We start from the raw sequence: 16,770 nt of genomic DNA, 5'->3' as shown, positions 1-16,770 counted from the left end.
CTGGGGTTAGGGGTGCTATGTGGCTGGCAGCCAAGCTCACCCAACTGTACCACCTGGGCTGCTGCCTCTGGGGACTTCCCAACTGAAATTCATGGCTCACATAGCAGGCACTGGTGATGCTGTCAAACACCCACATTCCATCGTCACCCTCAAAGTCTAGAAGCTTGCAGGCAAAATATCTGAGAAGAAATTCTGGAGTGCAGTTATTTGGCCAAAGTGGAAGTGAGGTGGTGCAGAGAGCATGTGGATCACACCCGGAGAGTGCCTTTAAGGTCCTCCAGTTTTCCAGGGTCCCAGTGACCACAGTAATTCCACAGAGAGAAAAAAAAAAGCCTGCCAGCTTAAAGCATTATTTCTAAATTCCGAGATACTATGCTATATGGGTATAACCTGGTATTTTCTTAGAACTTTGGGTACCTCTGTGACACATAAGACTCAGAGATGGAGTTCAGCAGCTCCAAAAGTCAGCATTGCTATATACAATAACTGTTAAAGAAGCTGAAAAAAGAGATCAGGTTTTTTGGGGTTTTTTTGGTAACAATACAAATTTTAGATATGAATGAAGATGATGTGGTTAGGACATCGGTAAATCAGATTACAGGGTAAAGGATGATATTGTCTGTATTTTAAAACTTCACCTACTGTATGACACCAAAGGAAGAGAGCTTTCTTTTCTATAGCAAATTTTCTATAGCACACAATGTAACTTAACATGTCAGGCCAGTACAGTTAAACAACCTAAATACACGAAGTCTAAAATTGAGAACAAGGTCTTGCAATTCTTTAAAACATACTGTAAAAAAAAAAAAAAAAAAAAGCAAAAGAAAAAAAACATACTGTAATACCCAGATACATTTCAGAGTCTGTTGGGCAAATAGTTTAAAATTATTGACAAAGTCCCTTGATATAGTAGGAAAAAAATGAAATTATTAAACTTTTCCACCTGGAAAATCCCTGATACTCTCTCAAACTATAGGGACTCCAAAGTTCATAGGCCAAGCCCTTGATTTGGAGGCTTGTCTTATGAAACACACATGTAATGGAGAAGCTAAGCTTATTTATAAGTATGCCTAAGAGTTACTTCTAGAGAACCTCTTTTGTTGCTCAGATGTGGCCTCTCTCTCTAAGCCAAACTCTGCAAGTAAAATCATCGCCCTTCCCACTATGTGAGACATGACTTCCAGGGGTGAATGGGACATGATTCCCAGGGATGAGTCTGGCCCTGACACTGTGGGATCAATAACTCCTATCAGCCAGATGGGTGACAAGAAACATATAAGGTATAGTGGCTAAGAGATTTCAAAGAGAATTAAGAGTCTGTTCTGGAGGTTCCTCTCATGCAAGCTTCTGCTAGATACTGCTAATTACCATGGTATGCCAAGCTCCAACCAACAGTACCTGTAAACACTAAAGAATATCCAGGGCTCTATCTGAGACTCTGAAAAGTTTCACTCACTACATTCATTGTCAGAGACCTATAACGTCCATACGGTTCTAGCCAGATAAGCCCTGAAACTAGAGTTACCAGTATCTTCAAGAGCATCAACCAGTTGTATTCCACTTTATGTTGATACCCCTTTTCAATATGAAGAACTGAAAATGGTCATTGCCTAAATATCCGTTAAGATTGGGAGAAACATCAGAGGAGAAGGAGGAGTTGTTACAGAGAAGATAGGATTTAACGAACGAGTATAACTGCTAAACCATTATGTTGATATTTCTTCTTAGTCTACAATGTCTTGGAGCAACTAAAATGAAATACCTGAAATGGTGGAACTATACCATACAAGACTTTGAAATTTGCTCCAAAACTATTTGTTACTTTGAAATTTATCACTTTTTTTGTACATATATTTCAATATGCATATTTATTTTTTAAATAAAATAAATGGTCAGCTTTCATTACATATGAATAAAACTTAATTATAACAACAGAAAAAAAAATGCCTCCCCTCATTTTTAATCTGCAGTGTCCTGCATCCAATAGGGGTTAAAACTATTAGTTGAATGAATGAGTGGATAATTAAATGAATAAATGAATTTTTAAAATGTATACAAAGTAGCATATAATTAGTTGTGGTTTTCTCAACATGTTGACTAAGCTCTGATGAAAATCCCAGTATAGAAGCCAGTGGAATTAGGTTGACTGAAAAGATTGCCAGATAGAATACCAGATAGCTGAACTTTCATGGGATAAGAATAGATGCCCCTCAATTTCTCCAATCTTTAAATATTGGCCCATTCTCTCTTTTATTTTTTTTTCTTTTCTGATCAATCTATCTCCATTACTCAGCTGCCCTCCTGGATCTCCCCAGACACCCATATGTCTTTTTTTAAGTAAAAGCAAGCTCATCATAGCCACTGAACATTTTAAATGAACTAGGGAAATGTTAAGTTGTTCCTCCTAGAATTGGCCTTAGAGCCCTGAGGCAGCAGACTCAGACCTACCATTCTAAAAGTTATCACTATCCCTTCATATGATTCCCTCCCATCCAGTCTGCTTCTCCATTCACTTCCTCTCTCTAAGTAGATAGACTCAGAGAGATGGGGATGGGATTGGTTAAGGAAGTGGTATGGATATGATTTGAGCCATAGATACAAATATAGACATAGAACCAGTCTTGCAGAGAGGTTAAAAATGTGGGCTCCAGAATTAGGTCATCTGAATCTGAACTCTGTCACTTATAAGCTGGTGTGACCTTAGGTAAGTTACCTCACATCTTTGCGTCTCAATTTCCTCAACTGTGAAAGTGAGAATAATTATTACCTCATCAGGTTGTTGTAAAGATTAACTGAGCTTTAATACAGGACTTAGAACATGTCTGACACTTAGAAAGTACTCAACAAATGGAAACCATTATATGATATGATAAAATATAATAACATCATTTTACATCCTATCATTTCATATCATACAAAGGCAGATTATATTTTCCAAAGATGGCCACAAAAAACACTCTTATACAAATACTCTTCTAAAACCTTGTTACAGCCTCATCCAGAGACTGAATCTTTGTCCCCTGTCCTTGAACCTGGGCAGGTCTTTATGATTACATCAACTAACAAAGTATGGTGGAATTGGCACTATATGTGACTTCTAAAACTCTCATTAAAAACACCTTGTATTTCTACTTTGCTCTCTTGGTATTCTTGGCTCTTGGAACCCAGCCACCACGCTGGGAGGAAGCCTGAGTAGCCTATTGATAGACCCACATGGAGAGAAATGAAAGTCCCTGTTGCACAGCTCTAGTTAACTCCCAGTCACCAATCTGTCAGCCATGAATAAGATATCTTCAAAGTGTATGAAACAAATGCCACTCAAGCCACCTATGATGCTTTGGCATAGAGCTTAGCCCTACCCAAATTGCAGATTTGGGAGTAAAAACCATATGATACTAAATTTTGGGGTGGTTTGTTATGCATCAGTAGATGACTGAGAAAGATAAAGATGTAGCTCTCTATACTCTTATGATCTGGAACTCAACCTCTCTGGCAAAAGGGAATGTTTGTTTTGCTTGAAAATATATATCATTCATTTAAACTAAACCATACTTTTTTTTTCCTAAAGGACTTCACAATTTATAAAGAACTGTCACAGAAAACAGCTAATTTGCATATCAAGTGTAAATAAATATACAGGACAAATAATAGCTCCAAGTTATATACTTGATAATCATATCTCAAGGAATAAGCTTGGTCAAGTTCACATAGAAAGCAAATTAAAAGTCAGAGATCTGGATCTTTTCAATCTGGACAGGAGTTTGACGACTACAGTCCAACTCTTGGCTCTGCCACAATCTCTGTGGCCTGAATAAGGCTCTGTTTGGATCTTGTTCTCTGGGAAACTGAGGTGGTTAGATCAAAAGACCTCTGAAATCCCTTCCCACGCTAACATTCTAGGCATCTAGATTCTTTTTATAGCTGTTAGCATCTTTTATTACCTCTTATTTCTTCCAGATTCCATTCTTTTCATTACATTCCACCTGCCTACACCACCCCCATCCTTAATCATCCACGCAACTCAACAAACTCATATTTTCTGTAAATCCTGATTGAAGGTAAGTCTCACCTCATCCTCTTCTGGGTTTCTAAACTTACCCTCAATGATTCCCACCTCCTCATATTTACACCCTTGTATTCTCCCCCTCAGTTGGGCTGAATCGGGTGACTCAGTATAACAAACATAATGTGACGAAAATAATGGGATGTCAATGCTGTGCTTAAGTTAAAAATGTTTGAGACTTCCATCTTATGAGCAGACTCTGCCTGTTGCCTTCTCAGCTTACATGTTTTGATGTATAAAGCTACCAAGTAGCCGAGGCTCACATGGCAAAGAAATGAAGGCAGTCTCCCCAACAGCTGGCTAGGAACTGAGGACCTCAGTTCAACAACCCATGACAAATTAAACCTTGCAAATAACAACCTGAGCTTGGAAGTGGAGAGGGCTCCAGTGGAGCCTTCAGATGAGTCTGCAGACTCTGGTCCAATATCTTGATCACACCCTTAATAGAAACCCTAAAGCCAAGCCATGCCTAGATTCCAGACCCACAGAAAAAATGAGATAATAAATGTGTGTTGTTTCATGTTGGTAATTTCTGAGACAATTTTTGGCAAAGGGAAGGGAGGAGAGGAGGAGAGAGAGACGTTGGGGTGGGGGACACAATAGATAATTAATACAACTTCTTATATGCCAGTAACAGAGATCCTCTGAAGATTACTGAAGGGAAAAGCTCACTAAAAACATGAGCCCTCTTCTCTACTCCTTCCTCATCTCTATCCCAGGGGATCAAAGACAGGACACAGTGTTCTCTCTTCTTCCAAACACACCAAAAGAAATATAAGCTCCCCCAAATCCAGAGAGGCCCTGATAGAAAGCAGCCCCATCCAACAGCATGGTACTGAGGACCTTTGTTGTATCAGACTGAAATGCCAACAGCAGTCAGGTCCCAAGTGTGGAAGGAAAATTGTCTTATTAAGATAGACCCAGGTCCATGGGGATAGTCTGTTTAGAGTTCCTCAAGAAGGTGAAGAACATTGTCTAAATGCTGTCTTTTGGTACTAAGAACACTAAGAGATATTGAGACTGGAAGGCATGAGCAAGAACTAACCCTATTTAAAACTGAGGCTTAGATAGAGGAACTTAATTACTTAAGGCTACACAACCAATTAGATACAAAGCTGGGATGAAAAACCATTTCTCTTAGAGCAATTCAGTACTTTCTCCAAAGCAAAATCCCCCCAAAAGATGTATTCCAGACAAAAGAACAACTCTTTTATTTCATTCTTATCATATGACTTGTCAAGGATCTTATACAGAAGGACACTAGGAGAAAACTTCATAATTTGGATATATGTGTGACCACATCACACATATATGAAATATTCAAATGCATAAATGTCTAAATTACAGTCTTCAAATTATTTACTTAAAATAAGAAGGAGAGTAGAAGAGAAAGGAACACAGGAAGGAAATGAAAGGATTCTTTGCAAAGGCAAGAAATTTCCTGAAAACAGGTAGGAAAGTCAATATTTACCTTTGCTGGTGGGAGTGGGAAAGAGTGTGCCCATCCTAAAGTACATTATGTCTCATATGATATTGAATCAGATAACTGGGCTGAGTAGGATAAATAAATTTGTATAGTGCTTCATAGTTTACAAAACACTTTAATGCACAGTATGCCCTTTACATCTCACAAAAAACATCTGTATTAAAAAGTACATATTAATATCATGGATGAAGAAAATGAGACAGAGATAAAACAATTCTATTCACGCTCCCAAAAACAGCAGAGCTGGGATTGGAATTCTAAATCTAAAGGTTCAGCCAAGATTTGTAGATGTAAATAACTTTCAGTTGAAAAATATATATCTTCTAGATTCTATCAATTTACCATGTAACCTGAGTTTGAGTTTCCTTCTCTAGACATACAATTAAATGATACTGAAGATCCATTTTTACAATAACATTCTGTTGTTGACACTAGACCAAGCCTTGGGTATACAGACATGAGAGAAAGGAGGACTAGGGTGCTACTTACAAAACATTTGATTGACAAGCAGCTTGGGAAGGTTCTCAAAGCATGATTCCCTACATCAGCATTATTTAGAAACTTGCTAGAAAAACAAATTTGTTGAGTACCACTCCAAACCTACTGAAATCAGAAACTCAGGCTGTGGAGCCCAGCAGTCTGTTTAACAAGTCCTCCAGGAGACTGTCACGGACAGTAAATTGAATCATCGCTTTATTTGCCCCAGCCTCTCAGTGCGTGAAAAATACAACAATACATTACATCAATAGGCCAATGTTAGGCTTATTAAAACTGTCATAAACTCATAACTCTATAAGCCTTGATTTTTGTTTTTTAAGTAAACCTGGTTCTTATCAAAGGGATTACTTTGCAATCCACAAAAATAGGTGCTGAAGATTCATGAATCTGTCAGATAAGACAAGACCAGCTATGTCTTTGGCCCTGGATTTAGAGTCTATGCATTGGAAACTACTGAAATAATCAAAGGACCTATGCAAAGGCTCAAGTACAGACAAACCCACACACTTTTGGGTATTGCAAGGAAGACACCCACCTTTTGAGGTAGAAAATAGTTGTGAGCTGGGTGGGATATCACAGAACAAATTTATATATCAACCCTTTTTACAAAAAAAAAAAAAAAAAAAAAAAAGAATTCACTCAGGCTACTTAAGAATTAGCATCCAGCTCCCATTAATTGGATCTGCTAATGTAAATAGTTCGATGTTCCATATAATGTTTTAAGTATGTTATACATGGTAACTCATTTAGTCCTCATTCTAGTCCTATGAGGCAGACACTATAATTACCTGCATTATAGAGATGAGAAAACTGAGGAACAAGGATTTTAAGTGACTTATCCTAAAATTCTTAGTCAACTACAAAGTGGTAGAGTCAGGATCTGAACCCACAGTCTGAATCCATGATTTTAACTATTACATTATATAATGTAATAAAATAATCTCAAATAATCATAAACCCTATGAGATTAGTTCCAATCAACCTAAACACAATGAATTTGGGTTGAATTTAGCTTGAACTTTATGATCTTGTTATTTCAATCCCCAGGTAATGCCCTTTAGTTCTACAGAATCACCCCCATCAATTCCAATCCTGTCTTACTATCGAAAAATCTTCTATAGTGAAATAACAAAAGCTAAGAAATAAAAATCAATATAGTTTTTCTTTTATACAGGGAAAAAACCTTATCAACTCATAGGTAGAATTGGCATGAGAAAACATTTAATTCCACTTGTCCAATTTACAGATGTTGAAGGAGACCCAGAGAGGAGGGTAATAACAATCCACTAGATATCCTGGTTAATCTCGGAAGCTCTGACCCCTTTGCTTTCTAAATAATTTGTTGTAGAGGTCTAACCAAGGTCCTCTTGTTTGTTTTTAACGATGGCATGCTTGGCAGAGCTGAAAAAATAAAGTCTCCTTCTACTTGACCCTCATACGGTTTGATCTACAGCCATCCTTGGTGCTGCTCACCTGAGTTTCAATGGCATTCAGATAAAACATTTTCCAAGATCACTGGACGTTCTTGTCAGTAACAGTCTACTAAATGGAACATCTACACCAACCATCATGGTACACATCACTAGGGCGTTGCTGAGGTTAGTGGTTTGCCTTAAACCCAGAAATAGTCCATTCAGAGGCCTGGCCTAGAATCAAGGTCTTTCGTCTGTCCTTCCAAGTTTCCATATCAAGGAACAGAAACCTCCCAGCCCCATGACCAAGAACAGGAGTATCAAGGAATCCTAGTGTCATTCAAATCGGTCCCCCACATCTGTGGCCTGAATTCATTTCCCAGCATTACTGCCAACGTCCATGGGATGACGGTGAGTGTAGTGAGTGCAGCAGGAATAACAGTGTTCATTATAAGCAGTACAGTGTATGAACACACTATAAAAATGCCCATTACTCTATGTGTACTCATGTTAACTCTGAGACATGTCATTTATGCAGAAAAATGAAGGTTAAAGAGATTAAATAACTCACGTGGTAAAGGATAAGGGTTTATTTCTGGACTCTCAATTATAATCAAATGATTTAAATATCTACCTTTATGCCAGTACTACACGGTCTTGATTCCTGCAACTTTGTAGTAGTTTTAAAATCAGGAAGTGTGAGTCCTCCAACTGGATTCTTCTTTTTTCAACATTGTTTTGATTCTCTGGGTCCAAGAAATTTTCATTATGAATTTTAGGATCAGCTTGTCAGTTTTTACAGAGAAGCCAGCTAGGATTTTGATAGGGATTGCACTAAATCGACTTGGAAAGTACCATCATCTTCACAATAGTATGTCTTTTAATCAATAAACATGGAATATCTTTCCATTTATTTAGGTCTTTATATTCTTTCAACAGTTCAACATAGAGTTTGTGTTTAATTAATAGTCAACCAAAAAAGGAATCATTGAAGAACTTACTGAATGAATGAAAGAACTGGTCAGTGAACAAGAGAAAGAGAATCCAAGCAGTTCTTGGAAAGATATACCATGGCCACCTTCTTGAACTCCATTCTCATCAAGTCACTCTTTAGTGATCCTAGCTTTTAAGAAACGTCTAAGTCTTTATTCACATCCTCAGCTAAAAATTCTAAATTATTTCTGTTTTTCTCATCCAACATGACTGATAGAGGTAGAGTTAATGGCACTGTACGACGCATCTCATTCATTCCCTTTCTGCAGAAGGTACTCCAGGAAAGCTGTTCTAACACAGGAACAAACAGCCCATCCTGATTCTTTCCCAGCCCCGTTCACCTCACTTGCTGGTGGTAAGGAATGATCTAAGTTACTGTAAAAATAGGCTCCCCCATAAACAAAGCCAAACACCATAACTTATAGCTATGTGAGGCTGGCTAATGAGTAAAGGAGTCCTAAAATTAGCATTACATAGAATATTAAGTCATCCAGGATGCAGTTTATAAAAATTGCTTCCTGGCTTTGACTGCCCTGTAAGAATCAATTTAACGTAAGCCAACCATTTGGGAAATAAAGCATTACTCTGTATCTGCTGTGTGGCAGAGATGGCTGAGAAGATTATTTCTTGCTAAAGAGCTTGGCACCTCTAGCAGCATCTAAGAAGTAACAATTTCCATTGCTTTTATATAAACAGTACAACATAAAGACAGAATGAGAAAGAGTTCAAGATACTTCACAAATGATTCAGGTAATAGGTTCATGTATCTGATTATAAGTGCTCTACGCTTTATAAAACACCATGTTTCATAAAAGGAATAAGTAATTTTCTTTCACCTTAACCTATTTTAAATCTTATATTATATTTACACCAGGGGAATATGTTACCTTTTAACGGAAGCCTTGTTTGCCATCAGTACAAGCAAAAAAATAATTTAGAATATAATTCCCTCTTTAAAAAAAAAAAGGTCTAGCTTATATAATTTTTAGCATGTTCATAGGCACATATGTATAGACATAAGTTTATTTCACTTAAAAAGCAATATATATATCAAGGAAATAAATTGTATTTTTTTTAACTTTCTTTACTGTATAATATAACTTATATACAAAGCAAAGAAAGAAAAAAGCAATAGTTTTCAAAGCACTCTTCAACAAGCAGTTACAGGACAGATCCCAGAGTTTGTCATGGGCTACCATACCATCACCTCAGATTTTTCCTTCTAGCTGTTCCAGAATATAGGAGGCTAGAAGTAATAAATAAATAAATTTGTTTCAAAATTATTTATAATTGGAATATACTTATGAAATTTCAGATCCTGGATCAAGACAAATTAGAAACAATGTGGTAAATGAAGGAAGACTGAATCTTCCAGTCTCCCTTTATATGCAGCAGACGTTCCTGGCAGTCAAGGTAAAAGGTTCATATGATAATTATACATATTTACTTTTCTGAAAAGGGGAGGCATATATCAGTGCATTTGTCAGGTAACATCTTGCCTCTGATGTTACATTCAAAAATTTATCGTATGGCTCTTTCTACTAGAAAACACTGAAAAACATAATGGTCCTATCTTTTCAGCAGTTCAGTAAAGAACAAGAAAATATCTTGATGTTTACTTCTTAAATCACCCAATAAGCAAGTGGGTAAAGTATTAAACCATAATTCATAGTAACATGACCTTCCTAACCACATACGTTACCTTCAAGTGATATAAAGGTATTTAAAGATAAATTTTGAAAATATAGATGAATCAGTGGTTACCATTAGGTTGACCTTTCAAAAACCATTTGCCTCTGCTGTTCTTAACATTTCATTAGAGTAAATACATGTTCATTATAGAAAAGTCAGGAGGCAGTTATACCTTTGTCAGGCACTGAAGAGATGTCAATCCCAGGGTAGATTCTCTAGCAGATGTTAAGAGCGTTGATGTTTACATCATTTCTGGATAGGATAACACCATTAATTTATTTATTTAGCAGACATGAATAAGAATGTCTCTTGTGTGCCAGGAAACAAAGATATTCTTGCAGCAGGGACTTCACAGTCTGCTATTTATCACAATTATCTCTTTCCTGTTCAAGCTTAGGGCATTAAGCACTTTTATATTGTCTGACAAGGTATACTCTGGGAGGTAAAGTTATTAGATTTTTCTACTTTACATTTCAGTCATTTGCAATTCAGCACAACAAAACATGATTCAATCCCCTTCTCTGGCCTTGAACCTCAGCACGATAGAATAGCTCAGATGCCTATTAAGGTATGGGCCTGGGCTCCACAGCAGAGAGAAACAATTCCAAAATTCACAAATGGCCACATGGGCACTTATAAATGAAAACTAAAATGGTTGGCTCAACAGCAGCATGTGTCCAATTAAATCTTTTATTGCAATTCAAGTCTAAAGTTTTGTAAGGAAATATGTATGTTCGATGATGAAAAATAGCAAACCAAAATTTCAGGTTTATACCTAATATATTCACTGAAAGACAATGCATGCTTTTCTACTGTGTGAAAAGAACCTCAGCAGTTACATCCCAATATGAGGTGTTGTGTGGAGAGCAGGCCAGTTACTTACCACGACAAATGGTAACATGTAAGATAGGTTATTAACCACCTACAACTTTCTGTCTAGAGAGACCATTGTTATCATCATTATTCCTTGGTTTGGCTATAAAACACATAAAAAGAAATGGGTGTCAAAACGGACAAAAAAATGAATATATCTAAGCTGGGATATTATTTTTCTCTTAAAACACGCACACAATCCTACATGAGTGCCGTGGTAAAGCGTAGACATCTTGAGTAGAAAACAGATGAATTTATTTTTTGTTTTTTATTTGAGAAAAGAAGGTCTATGGGTTTCAGATCAAGACTACTTCCAAAATAGATATTTAAACAGTGGGAGACGAGGCAGAATTAGGGAAACCAATCCTGACAAGAACTCTCTTTAATTTTGCAAATGTGATGTGTGCCTCTGCATGGACACAGGGCTGATTATTTCCACTAAGATGCTGTTCTTAAATGGACAAACTCAACAGGCAGCTTTGTGCATTTCTTTTTAAACCAATACATGAATTGAGTGATTCAGTGCAGTATAACACAATCATCTCTGAGCCAAGGATTTATCAAGACCTTGCAAAACAAATTATAACTAAAGGCTACCAGGAGGGAACATGCCCGAAGTCTATAGAAGCCTATACAATCTGCAGTAGAGTTGGTTTCCTCATGGTATCAGGCAACAGCTACCTGCTCAGCTTCCTACCTAATCATTGCTAGGAATTAACATACATTCAGAACAGACTTTTACACTGAGCCATGTGAAATGGGCATTCTTGCCCAAGAGTTTGGTAGAGGTGCAATGCAAGGTAGATTTTAGGCCTAAATTTCCACTCTGAAAATGATATTGCATTTTCATGGCACTCAAAACACAGATTAAAAGCTAACTTTCATTACATACATCACATATGACATTAACTCAAACAACATCTTTTAAAAAGAAAGGATGTTGGCGGGCCATGGTGGCTCAGTGACAGAGTTCTCGCCTGTCATGCTGGAGATCCGGGTTCTGCCCATGTAACAAAAATTAATAAACAAATAAAATAAAAAAGGATGTATATCAAAAAGCAATTATGTTCAATCTAAAAATTAATTACCCATTGTCAAATCCCTGGCATGCAACTTTGAGTCGACTAACCACTCCTCCACCCTCACCTCATTATTATTTGACTTGAGATTTTCTGGCAGGTACAGACAAATTCAAAATAAGGCAGATCCTCTAAATATGGAAATTTCAAAGACATTTTCTTTAAAAATGGTATATTTAATGCATTTTTAAAGTACTCCAGTTTATATCTTATATATGAGATTTCTATAGTGTTTCGACTTTCACCATAGCTCTCGAAGAAAGCTCTTAGTTAGCAGACAATGGAGATACACAGGCAAACCCATTTTCTCAGCAAATCATGGTACCCTTCTAAATTGTTATAAGAAGAATATGGGAAGAAGAAGATGACACTACCCATACAGATTCTGTTTTCCAACAGAGTAATATTAAGTTTCTATCTCAATTCCCAAGAAGCAAAAAAAGAACCAAGAACTTTTTAGTCTACAGGGATAGTCTAAGTGTCAACATACAGTATCAGCATATTGCAGCTTTTATCTCCCAGTAGCTCTACATGTTTGGGTTGCCCTGGATAATATGAAATATTAAAAATTCAATTACTAATTAATCTCCCCTGCAGCTGTTCATGGCTTTTGCAAGCTAGAACACGAAACACTAGAAATAGAGGATCTTCCAAAGAGCCTAAGATGCATTTATGCTAATGATGCCCAAAGGTGGGGTCTAGATATAAACTCACTCAAGGCCATCAGATTGCCATGTTTTCTCTGAACCTCTGAAGTATGTTTTTTTTATTCATGTTTCTAAGACATATTTTTGACAAAGCATCACAAAGGAGACACATTTTGGATATAACTAATTGAGTCGCTAAAGGAAAAACAAGCCCTCCCTAGGTTGCTATTAGCATTCAAGCGGAACCATTATGTGATGGTTCAGGGAAAATAAAAGGAATCATTCAGCATGTCTCTAATACTGTTGCCCTTGAGCCGTGCTCTTTCCCTGGTGAGGCAACAATTTTCCTTCCGTAAATGAAGAATTAGGTTACATGAATTCGAAGGCCCACTCAGGTTCTACTACTACCACCGTATGATAGTACTGAGACTACAGTTCTCCCATATCGCCTCCCAAATTCTCATGTCTGTTATTCTAAAACTACTCCCTCCCAACCAAACATTTTACCTGATGAGAAATTTTAGTTCCATACACTTTTTAATTGCATAACTGTGCTGTATCACAGATGGATATTTTTACATCCTACATAAAATATGCTAAAGGAGCTACTCCTAGATCCAATACAACCAGAAAACTATTGTATGCCCCTTAAACTACTTCTCCTTATAGGAGCTCTCAGACATCAACAGGGCTACCTAAATACCAAGCGCATTTGATTTTTTATCTGTCATTTTCCTTCACAGTCCATATACCCTACATTGCAACTGGACCTACTATCCAAGTAAGGCATCAATTTCAACATGCCTCACTTTGTGATGACCGCACCTTGGATTCCACTCTCTCCCCATATTACTTGAAGATGTGTAAGTCCCAAAAGAACTCAAATGCTTTCTCTATGCAGCCCTCCCAGACAGTTCCCTATAAGGGTATAAGGTACAATTTTGATAATCCTTTGATAATTGATCTCCAAACAATTTCAATGTCATGATGACATAAGTTGCACACTGAAGCTCTATTTTATATTCCTTTGGATTGTTTATGTTTTTGTCTCTTTTGTAAGACTAAAATTTACTCTAGAGCAAGAGTGTTGGCACTAGCTTTTGAGCTCCCAATGCTTAATACATAATAGGATTTCAATAAATTCCAGCTGAATGAATGAATTAATGAACATGGAAAATTAAGTCACATTTCCCAAACATCTGGATAAATAGATGAACAGAACTAAAATTAGGAAACCTAGAGTGGGAGAAGCTCTTTCGACAAAAAGGAGGAAAATGCCTCAGCAAAATCTAGTCTCAAGGGTAGAGGCATTTTTTTTCAGAGTTGTTATGTGAAGGGAGTTCCTCTGGGCCTCTTAGTCAACAAAGACTCCACAAATATGGTTATTTTCCTCTAGATCCATGAGTCAAAAGCAGCATTACAAGAGTGATTCAGAAGTGGATTTGGGAAAATACACAACACATGGTTGAACAATGAGAAATCACAGACCTACTAGCCTACTTTAAGAATTCAGGTGACTCAACAGGTTTTGAAATTTGCTTTGGATCAAAAACGGAAACATCAAAGTTGGGCATTAACAGGCTACACTTCTAGGACTTTTCAAGTACCTTTTAATTACAACACAGCCCACTGCAAACATCACCTTCTCTTGGCACAAATGTTTAATATTTTAAGTGTGTGATTATTGTTCTTGCAGCATATAATTATGTTCACCTATAAATACTAACACATCTAATTCAGTTCCATCAGAGTGAAGATAATTCATAAGGATGAGCGAGATCTCCCCATTAACTCTTGCTTTCCTAAATTAGATCAATTTAAAAAAAAAAGCTAGAATGGATCATCCTTGAATTCCTGAATGGAGCAGGTATAATAAGAGAAGATTCAACCCTAATTCTGGACTTCTTCTACTTAAGGACCATCATAATTAACTTTTTAAATCTTCTGAATGCTTTTCTTTTTATGAGAAAGCCATACTCAAGGGACACTGTCACGCATGTGACTGATTTCATATTTTTGTAGCTGGTGTAAAAACATTACAAAATAAAAACAAAACTGACATCTTCAATCTGATTCTGGAACTTAAACAAGGTCTAAGTTCAAAGTCCAGCTGTGCTAACACAGCAGCCATATAACCTAAGCCAAGTCACTTACCTGCTAAGTCTTAGTTTTCTTGCCCAGAAAATAAGCACACCACTTATGTTTCAGAATTGTGTAGATGCTCAAGTGAGAATATATGTGAAAGTGCTTTACAACCAGTAAAGCGCTACACAAATTTGAATGATTCATGCATTTGGGTGCCCAGTAAGATTGCTCAGGTAAAAATGTAGCTGCCCAACAAACCCACTAAAATTCAGTGGTTTACAGAAGACATGCATAGACACAACCTTAAAGAATGAAGGCTATATTAAACAAAACCACAAAGTAGAATCTACTGAGTATTTATTAGGGTATGAGAGTTTACTAGGGAAAAAAAATAAATAAAGCACTGGCAAAAAAAAGGTGTAGAAGCATTCAGGCACAGGACAGGTAAGTTCAGTGGCAAAACTAGTGGCCTCGTTATTCTGAGAAACTGGGCTTGAGACTATATGTGCTTGGGTGGAATTGAAAAAAATTGTTGAATGTCAAACAATGGTCAGAAACTATAAAGTAAGCAAGCCTTGCTGGAGAATATTACCTTTACTGAGTCAATCCTCCTACATCTTTCCAGAGTTGGTCCTGTTTCCGCCGTTTCCATGGCAGAACAAATTTTAACTTTCCCCTTTTTTAGAGGAGAAATAACTCTAAATATTCTGTACATTTTCTACACTATTTACAAAAGATAGGCCAAAACCTTAATCTGGCCTTCAAACTTTTCCACAGACTTTCACTAGGAAACCACCCAGTCTTTTTTTTTTATTATTATTTTTAATATTTTTATTGACAAATCTTCACCATACAGTCCATGTATGGTATACAATCAGTGGCTCACATTATCATCACATAGTTGTGTATTCATCACCATGATCATTTTTTAGAACATTTGCATCACTCCAGGTAAAGAAAAAATTCATACATCCCATACCCCTTACCCCTCCCTCTCATTGACCACTAGTATTTCAATGTACCCAATTTATTTTACCCTTATTCCTGCTGCTATTTATTTATTTTTTTATCTATATATTTATACTCATCTGTCCATGCCCTGGACAAAAGGAGCATCAGACACAAGGTTTTCACAATCACACAGTCACATTGAAAAAGCTACATCATTACACAAGAGTCAAGGCTATTGGAACTCAGCTCAACAGTTTCAGGTACTTCCCTCCAGCCACACTACTACAACATAAACTAAAAAGGGATATCTATATAATGCATAAGACATCCCAGTCTTAAAACTCAAATTTCAATGGCTTCATCTTCAGCCAATCTGCTTGCATTTCTCTGAGGAAAGCCTGAACTTTTATGCCCAAAGGTTTAGGCTATTTTCCCTTTTCAGTGATTATTTCCTCCATTAGTCTTTCTCCTCCTTCTCCCTTCTCTTCTTCTTCCAGGACACCCACAACATGTATATTTGTGCACATCACGTTGTAATTCAACTCCTGGAGACCCTGCTTATGTTTTTCATTATTTTCCCTATATTTTCTTTTATGGGTCGAATTTCAGATGTTCAGTCCTCTAGTTCACTTACCCTTCTTTCTGCCTCTTCAAATCTATTGTTGTAGGTTTCCATTGTTATTTTGTGTCTTCTATTTTGTCTTTCATTCCCATAAATTCTGTGATTTGTTTTTTCAAACTTTCAAGTTCTTTTTGTTGCCCAGTGTCTGTCTACTTTATATCCTCCCTCAACTCATTGATTTGATTTTTGATGAGATTTTCCATGTCTTTTGGAACACCCTGAACTAGTTTTTTCAACTTCTGTATCTCATTTGAAGTTTGTTTTTTTCTTTGACTGGGCCATATCTTTGATTTTCCTAGTATGACTCATTTTCTGCTGAGGTCTAGGCATTTAATTTCCTTAATCAGTTTATTCTACAGGTTGTTTTCA

General features: G+C 36.8%; 1 protein-coding gene and 1 pseudogene across 6 annotated transcripts in view; both read right to left on the bottom strand.

The window, feature by feature from the left end:
* Positions 1-136, bottom strand: part of LOC143648807 (elongation factor 1-gamma pseudogene) — a 31,142-nt pseudogene extending 31,006 nt beyond the window's left edge.
* LPP (LIM domain containing preferred translocation partner in lipoma) overlaps positions 1-16,770 on the bottom strand; it is a 696,418-nt gene that overhangs the window by 322,812 nt on the left and 356,836 nt on the right. The gene's annotated exons all lie outside the window — the stretch shown is intronic.

This window comes from Tamandua tetradactyla, chromosome 10 (assembly GCF_023851605.1).
Source record: "Tamandua tetradactyla isolate mTamTet1 chromosome 10, mTamTet1.pri, whole genome shotgun sequence".
NCBI classification, from domain to species: domain Eukaryota; kingdom Metazoa; phylum Chordata; class Mammalia; order Pilosa; family Myrmecophagidae; genus Tamandua; species Tamandua tetradactyla.
This window is presented reverse-complemented; position numbering and strand designations above follow the sequence as displayed.